Genomic DNA, 8,945 nt, shown 5'->3' with positions numbered 1-8,945 from the left:
CCTCCGGGCGACTAGGACGAACTTACGCCACTGGTCTGCATGTCACCATGCTCACTTCCTGTCTTCGCAGAACCCACTTCCATGGGTCAGCTGACTAAGCTGGTTCTTACTAAGCTGACCATCTGCTTGGTTGTGATGTTGGATTCCAGCTTGTGACATCGGTTCCAGTGCTGGAATCACAGCTGCATACAGGAGGTGTCTCTTCTACTGAGACGTCTCCTGCATGTCCCCCCTGGAGATCGGATGGTAATACAATGCTACTTGCATGCAGCATTGCATTTTCATCCATCTCTGAATCAGGCCCAGAGATCCCTTAGCAACACAAAGGTTTTCTTTGTTAGCTTTTTCACTAACTATAATGCTAATTGATGTTTTTGAGAGGTTGTCTCTAATTTTGATCCATGCTAAAACTGATATGAATCCTTTGGCTGAAGATATACAGATGGAGCCAAGCTAAGCGTCTGTGCCTGTGAGAGCCCACCTAGGTGTGCCCATTGCAGCGTCTGGGCAGCGCGCTTGTCCGTGACATGCACGTGCCCCATTCACTGCAGTGGCAGCGTCTGTGTGCACTCCCGTAGCAGGACTAGGCACCGGATTGCCTAGTCCCGCCTTGAGTGCACGTCTGCGATGGAGCCGCACTAGATGAGTGTGGCTCCATCTTTATAAGCACATAATGTTGCAAGGGCAGAACATGTGTGGGACTGGGACAAGAATGACAAGAAGAAGAGTAGAAATGTCTAAGTTGGAAATATTGGTAAAAGAAGGAATTGGGTATGGGATACCAAACCTGAAGAGGGAGTGAGAACTGTCAACAATTTAGGGGTCTATTCATGAAGCAGTGAAAGGTATGGCAAAGAGAGCCAGTGGAGAAGTTGCCCATGAAAACCAATCAGCATTGACGTAACATTTATAATTTGCAAACTATAAACATATACAGAGCTGCTGATTGGTTGCCATGGGCAACTTCTCCTCTGGCTAACTTCTCCTAACTTTTCACTGCTTCATGAATAGATCCCTAAATTGTTGACAGTTCTCACTCCCTCTTCAGGTTTGGTATGGATAAATGGTTCATGTTTGGATAGAAAAATGACAGGAGTTGGTTGGTTGGTTGGTTGGTTGGTTGGTTGGTTGGTTGGTTGGTTGGTTGGTACTCTAATATATCTGTCTCCACTTTATCACTCTTCTTGGCTCAATACATCTTCACCTTTGAGTGGTGTTTCACTGCATCTGCAATGTGAATAAGATTAAAGAAAAAGTGGCTATACTACACCCCTTAATGTGGCTCAGTCATGCCAGCCATCCTATGCCTATGGCGTATTGAGGCTAGGTGCATGAGTACACATCTATACAGCAGGGAATGAAGTGTGTGGCTGATATTCTAACCCATAGGGTCTGTGGCTTATTGTAATTTCGAAACAATTTCACATGTAAAGTAACTACCAATTAGTCTGTACTTGAGTATATCAGACACACATGTGACTGTAGACCATTTACACCATAGTGAAGGCATGGTCTGAACAGGGAATGGAAGTCTCTGCCGGGTGATGTGTGGGTACAAGGGGGCCAATTCAATTCAGTTAACCACCGATGTTCTGGTGACTTACGCACATTGGAACTGCAGAAAGTAGAGTCTGCTCGCACCCTGTGAAGGTGCTCTATGAAGCTGTATACCATAACATGCAGAAATATGTGCACTGCTATCTACCAAAAGCACATCATGGCTATTTGAATTTGCCCCTATGAGTGGTGTATATCATGTTGATACTTGACTGCTTTGTTTACCAGGTGTGGGTGGGGAGTCCAGTAGCATTCACAGAATGCAGTTTGTGTGTCCCCTCAGAAGTGACCCATCTCCAGAAAGCCAAGCTTCCCTGTATCACAGTCATGTGTAGTACCAATTATCTCCCAATGGAAATCCAGCAAGACAGCCTGATGTGCTTCATTGTAGTAAAGCATTTTTATCAAAGCTCTTTGTTCCTCTGATTTTTACCACTCCAGTTTAGGATTATAAATCTACTTCTGATTATCAATTTGCAGAGATCCCTCACTGTTTTTTTTTTAAATTTTCTCTGTTTTTAAGAAAAATAAAAAGAGAGAGTGAACGAAGTGTACACACACCTTGTGCTGCTCATTACCTAAAATCCCTATTAGAGGTAACTCTTTTTTTAGCATCAGCTTTTGAGGTGGGTTCAAAATCTGGCACTTAGTAAATTTGGTGGTTGGTAAGGTATCCTATAAATGGGAGAAAAGCAGCATTTGGGGATTTGGGTTCTATAGTGTGGTTTCTCTGCATTTTTGCTGCAGTTTTATGCTTAGTACAGAGGCACCCAAATTTGGTCTTCAAGGCATCTAAATGGTCCAGCTTTTAAGTATGGCCATGCTTGGGTACAGGTGACTTAATTATTACCTCAATCAATTGTATTTAATACCTCAATCAATTGTATGTAACCATCTGTGCTCAGCCATGGGTATCCTTAAAACCTGGACTGTTATGGTGCCTTGAGGACCAAGTTTTGGAACCATTGGCTTAGTAAATCAGTGGGATGTAGTCCTGCACAGGATAACACAGCATTCACACCAAAATTGTTAAACTGATGCTTAGTAAATTTACCCAGTGGTGTTTTTTTTGTTTACCAAGCACCTGGTTTTCCACATTATTTAACTACTTAACCATGATGATTATTCATAGGCTTACGATACCATCGCTTTAAACCAGGGCACTCATTACTTACACAGATTCTGTGGCTGACTCGTCTCCCTGCAATTGACTCCTGATGATTAATTGAGCTTTGTTTCACTATTATTGAATCTCTCCCTGCACTACAATCTAGTGAGTTATACCCATTTTTCACCAAGCTTTTACCTGGGTTATTGCCGGGTTGTCCCTAGTCACAGCTTGGTGTAAAATGGTTAACCTGGGTCCAGTGGCCTGGGAGTCCAACCTGGGTAGCTTGCAGGGATGGGCCCGGGAAGTACCCAGGTTTGGTGGCAGTGTGAACGGGTAAGGATGACCCAGGTCCTGTTCACAGCAGCAGGAGAGTGCATTCCCGGCACTCAAAGATGTCTTCTCCTAGCATCGGCACTGCACCTCTGTGCAGTGTGAATGGTGCTGACCCGCGCTGCATTTCACCTGGTGTTAATCAGCTACAGAACCTGTATAATCCAGGAGCATCCCGGTTTAAAGGGATAGCATGGTAAGTCTAATTATTCACGAAGCACTTCAGTTATCCCCTAGATCAGATCGCTCATGACTAATCTTTCTTTGTATGCTGAATACTTTATACAAGGTTTCGTGATGCTGAGATGCACTGCTCCTGCATACACAACCAGGAGTAACTATGGGAGATTCCAAGTTACTACTCATAGCCTAGTGCCAGCACAGAACTATGGGAGTCATTCCGAGTTGATCGCAGCAGAAAATTTGTTAGCAGTTGGGCAAAACTATGTGCACTGCAGGGGGGGGGGGGTAGATATAACATGTGCAGAGAGAGTTAGATTTGGGTGTGGTGTGTTCAAACTGAAATCTAAATTGCAGTGTAAAAATAAAGCAGCCAGTATTTACCCTGCACAGAAACAAAATAACCCACCCAAATCTAACTTTCTCTGCAAATGTTATATCTGCCCCCCGCAGTGCACATGGTTTTGCCCAACTGCTAACAAATGTGCTGCTACGATCAACTCTGAATTACCCCCTATGACCACTAGTGGTTGGTTCTCGTTAGAAGGACAAAGGATGCAGATTTTTTTTAATTTTATTTTTATTACTCAACTGTTACTGTACTTTGCTGCAGCGGTCAAGCAAAAGATATGGGTGGTCATTCCGAGTTGTTCGCTAGCTGTTTTCGGTCGCTGCGCAGCGCTCAGGCAAATGACCGGCACTTCTGCGCATGCGTATGCGGCACAATGCGCACGCACAACGTACTTTCACAACGGCCGAAGTAGTTTCACACAAGGTCTAGCGATGCTTTTCAGTTGCACTGCTCGCCACAGAGTGATTGACGTGAAGTGGGCATTTCTTTGGAGGTAACTGACCATTTTCAGGGAGTATGTCGAAAAACGCAGGCGTGTCCGATACAAATGCAGGCGCGCCGGGGGAAACGCAGGCGTGGCTGTCAGAACACAGGGCATGTTCGTGACATCAAAACAGAAACTAAATAGTCTGAAGTGTTCGCAAGGTAGGAGTAGGTCTGGAGCTGCTCAGAAAGTGCACAATCTTTTTTTGTAGCCACGCTGCGATCCTTTTGTTCGCACTTCTGCTAAGCTAAGATACACTCCCAGAGGGCGGCGGCTTAGCGTTTGCATGGCTGCTAAAAGCAGCTAGCGAGCGAACAACTCAGAATGAGGGCCATGGTTGTTAGTAGGTATATCTGTAGATGTATACTGCAATTATGTTAAAATGCTATTTTTCATTTGCATGCACAGTATGAAAATGCATACTTTATGCAAAAAAGGACATGCTTTCAACTATAAATAATACCCATAATCCTTACTTTTGCAAAACATGAAATATGCTATGTTGTGATTTACACAAAGTGCTTATTATGACAGTATAACATATTAAGTATGTCTGTGTGTTTCCAAATGTTGGTCTAAAGGTGCATACACATGGGGGGTCTTCCGACCCGAACGTTTGCTGCAGTTTATCGCAGCGCAGCGATCGGGTTGAATTGCGCATGCCAGACAGCCGAAGGCCGCCGTTTCCCTGCAATCGCATCTGCCTGATTGACAGGCAGAAGCAGTCGGTGGGTGGGAGGGGGCGGCACGGCAGCATTTGGCCGCCATTATGGGGGCGTGGTCCGGCCAACGCAGGGCCGTGCAGGCGGTCCGGCCCAACTGACATGTCTATTGTCATGATCATAGCCCTTTTTGCAGGGCTACGATCAATTCGGAATGACCCCCATGGTGCGCTATAACCTTGTGATTCTGACTATATAGTCAAAATCGCAAGGAAAGTTAGTGTATATCGCACTGTGTGTACACAGCTTGCGATAACGATGCTCAGCCCCATGGCGTTGATATAGACTTTGCAGGCAAGTCAAGAAAAAATATACTTTGCAGGCAAGTCAATCTTGACTATCTAGTACAAAGTATGCCATAGTCAAAAAAATCTCACCGTGTGTATAGACAATATCGGTGCTTCTGGGCTCTGGGGAAGTTCAAAAGAAATCGCATAGTCAAAATCCGACATAGACAATATCTCACAGTGTGTTTGCACCTTTATACATAGACCAGTGCACTGATAGAATAGATAACTATAATCAGGGGCATTTTAGAAGACTAGGATCCCCATATGCAGACTCCTTGTGGCACTGTAGAGACTCTGCACATTCGTAGGTCTCCGGAAACATGACGCATGCCGTGTTCCTGGAGACTAATCTCTAGTGCGCATGTGTCGGTCTCTAAAAAAATGGCATCCACCATGTTCCCGGTGACAAAATCTGTACTACGCATACACGAATAACTGGTAGATTGGCCACCACTCCGTTTTCTGAGTGATCTTTTCTACAGTAGCAGCGTCAACATGGGATTCAGGAGAGGTAAGGGATTAATCATTGGTGAACGGTGTGCGGTGTGGGCCCCACTGGACCCAGTGGCACCTGTGCACCGAACACACTACACCCATTATAGAAATGCCTATGACCAGGACCGTTTTTTTTTTGTATGGGCTAAATGGGCTCTTGCCCAAGGGCCCCAGGGGTAAAAGGGCCCTAGACTGATAGCTGAGGGTCCCCTTTTTCCAGGGGTACCAGATTTTTGAAAATCGGCCCTGAGGAACCAGAGATATCCGACTTCAAAGCAGTGGTCCCCATCCAAGCCTGTTAATTGCTCTTCCCAGCCAGATATCTCAAGTTCTGTCTGACTTAGAGTTTTTCTGAGGATATACTCCAAAAGCTGGGACTCTTCCCTTTTGGTGAACCCTGGCAGCTTGTCTCTACTATGCCCAGAACCAGAGAGATCAGCTTTCAAGCAGCTGGTCCCTGCTCCAGCTCCACATGCCTAATATGCAGTTTTAAATTTTCGTTGGTGGATTGCTCCGGCTCCTGAACTCTGATCCCCAAGTCCCCTGTATCTCCTGAAACGTGAGACTCTCTCATTAAAGCTAGGAAATCTATTTCCAGGAACTGGAGATATCTGCAGTAAAGCAAGCTGCCCTCCCACCAGAAAATTATGAATATTAAGCCCACTCCACTATTGTGTATTAAACACCCCCTACCACCCTGGAAGTCACGTACCCTGTCCCCTTCATTCAGCCCAATGTCCCCTTCTACAGTTTAATGTTCTCCTTCATGCCCCATCTGTGCAGTAAAGGAGTAATTAGCAGAAATGATTTTTCCAGGTCCTACATGCTGAGCAAAAGATAGAACCCCCCTTCTGCCTGCGGAACATCAAAGCTGCCGCTGATAGAAACCCCCACTCCCCCACCCCTACCGCTGATGTGCATTGCTGTGCCCAGGGGTCTACACTGCTGTTAAGACGGCTCTACCTATGACTGTAATATTTTCTGAGCACACTCAAAATTATAATAGCCAAAAGTTTCAAAAATCATATAATAAATGTAAAAAAAAAACAGGTCTAAACCAGATCACAGAATGCACAATATTCAGTCTCATTGCGCATATTAGAACTGCAATTCTGTTTAGGCCTCCATACATCAGCAATCCATTATGGCAATAAGTCCAGGGTCTGACCTGGGATTTGGAAGACAGTTCCAAACCAGGTCAGACCCAAGAAAAACTGCTTTCATACTGCGGCGCGGGTCAGCACCATTCACACTGCACAGAGATGCTAGGAAATGACATCTTCGAGTGCCAGGAATGCACTCTACTGCTGCTGTGACCAGGACCTGGGTCGGATGACCCAGGTTACCCGTTCACACTGCCACCTAACCTGGGACCTTCCCGGGTCCATCCCTGCAAGCTACCCAGGTTGGACTCCCAGGCCACTGGACCCAGGTTAACCATTTTACACCAAGCTGTGACCAGGGTTAACCCGGCAATAACCCAGGTAAAAGCTTGTGTAAAAGGGGTATAACTCACTAGATTGTAGTGCAGGGAGAGATTCAATAATGGTGTAACAAAGCTCAATTAATCACCAGGAGTCAGTTGCAGGGAGACGAGTCAGTACAAGGGAATCCGGTATACACATGCAGAAATGAATGTTTAGCAGACATGAAATCCTGATTAGTGTCCAGATGTCAGACAAGGGTCCAGGGCTATGAGCAGGCTGTGAATGAAGACAAGAAATTCCAGACATGACTTGGCTGTGTGGCTGTGGACAATGCTAAATCAGACAAGGCTGAGATCAGGATCAGAAGAATCTTGATAATGATACCAGACAAGAGTACATCAGACTATTACCAGCCCTGGGGATACAGTGAGACCAGGCTATAAGGGAGTTGGATTGCCTCTCCTGGCCTTCTCCCACTCAGCTGATGACTGAGTATTCCACAGTGCCTACGCCCATAACAAAAGTTCCCAGTAAGGATGGCATCAAGATACACTGCACAAAGTCACTGCACAGCATGTAGAATCTGATGATTATCTGTGGGCCGCAGTGTCCTGTATAATGCAGCCCCTCCCACGTCTTCTAACAATAATCCAGTATTATAATTAGAGATGAGCGGGTTCGGTTTCTCTGAATCCGAACCCGCCAGAACTTCATGGTTTTTTTCACGGGTCCGAGCAGACTCGGATCTTCCCGCCTTGCTCGGTTAACCCGAGCGCGCCCGAACGTCATCATGACGCTGTCGGATTCTCGCGAGGCTCGGATTCTATCGCGAGACTCGGATTCTATATAAGGAGCCGCGCGTCGCCGCCATTTTCACACGTGCATTGAGATTGATAGGGAGAGGACGTGGCTGGCGTCCTCTCCATTTAGATTATAAGAGACTGAGAGAGATTTACTGGAGCTGACTAGGAGGAGTACTGTTACTGTAGAAGTGTAGAGACTGAGTGGAGAGAGTTTACTAGTGAGGACAGTGCAGTTTACTTTATAATCCGTTCTCTGCCTGAAAAAAGCGATACACAGCACACAGTGACTCAGTCACATACCATATCTGTGTGCACTGCTCAGGCTCAGGCCAGTGTGCTGCATCATCTATTATCTATATATAATATTATATATATCTGTCTGACTGCTCAGCTCACACAGCTTATAATTGTGGGGGAGACTGGGGAGCACTACTGCAGTGCCAGTTATAGGTTATAGCAGGAGCCAGGAGTACATAATATATTATATAGTGAGTGACCACCAGACACACAGTGCAGTTTATTTAATATATCCGTTCTCTGCCTGAAAAAAGCGATACACACAGTGACTCAGTCAGTCACATACCATATCTGTGTGCACTGCTCAGGCTCAGGCCAGTGTGCTGCATCATCTATTATCTATATATAATATTATATATATCTGTCTGACTGCTCAGCTCACACAGCTTATAATTGTGGGGGAGACTGGGGAGCACTACTGCAGTGCCAGTTATAGGTTATAGCAGGAGCCAGGAGTACATAATATATTATATAGTGAGTGACCACCAGACACACAGTGCAGTTTATTTAATATATCCGTTCTCTGCCTGAAAAAAGCGATACACACAGTGACTCAGTCAGTCACATACCATATCTGTGTGCACTGCTCAGGCTCAGGCCAGTGTGCTGCATCATCTATTATCTATATATAATATTATATATATCTGTCTGACTGCTCAGCTCACACAGCTTATAATTGTGGGGGAGACTGGGGAGCACTACTGCAGTGCCAGTTATAGGTTATAGCAGGAGCCAGGAGTACATAATATATTATATAGTGAGTGACCACCAGACACACAGTGCAGTTTATTTAATATATCCGTTCTCTGCCTGAAAAAAGCGATACACACAGTGACTCAGTCAGTCACATACCATATCTGTGTGCACTGCTCAGGCTCAGGCCAGTGTGCTGCATCA

Source organism: Pseudophryne corroboree, chromosome 6, assembly GCF_028390025.1.
Source record: "Pseudophryne corroboree isolate aPseCor3 chromosome 6, aPseCor3.hap2, whole genome shotgun sequence".
Taxonomy (NCBI): Eukaryota; Metazoa; Chordata; class Amphibia; order Anura; family Myobatrachidae; genus Pseudophryne; species Pseudophryne corroboree.
Note: the sequence above shows the minus strand (reverse complement) of the source record.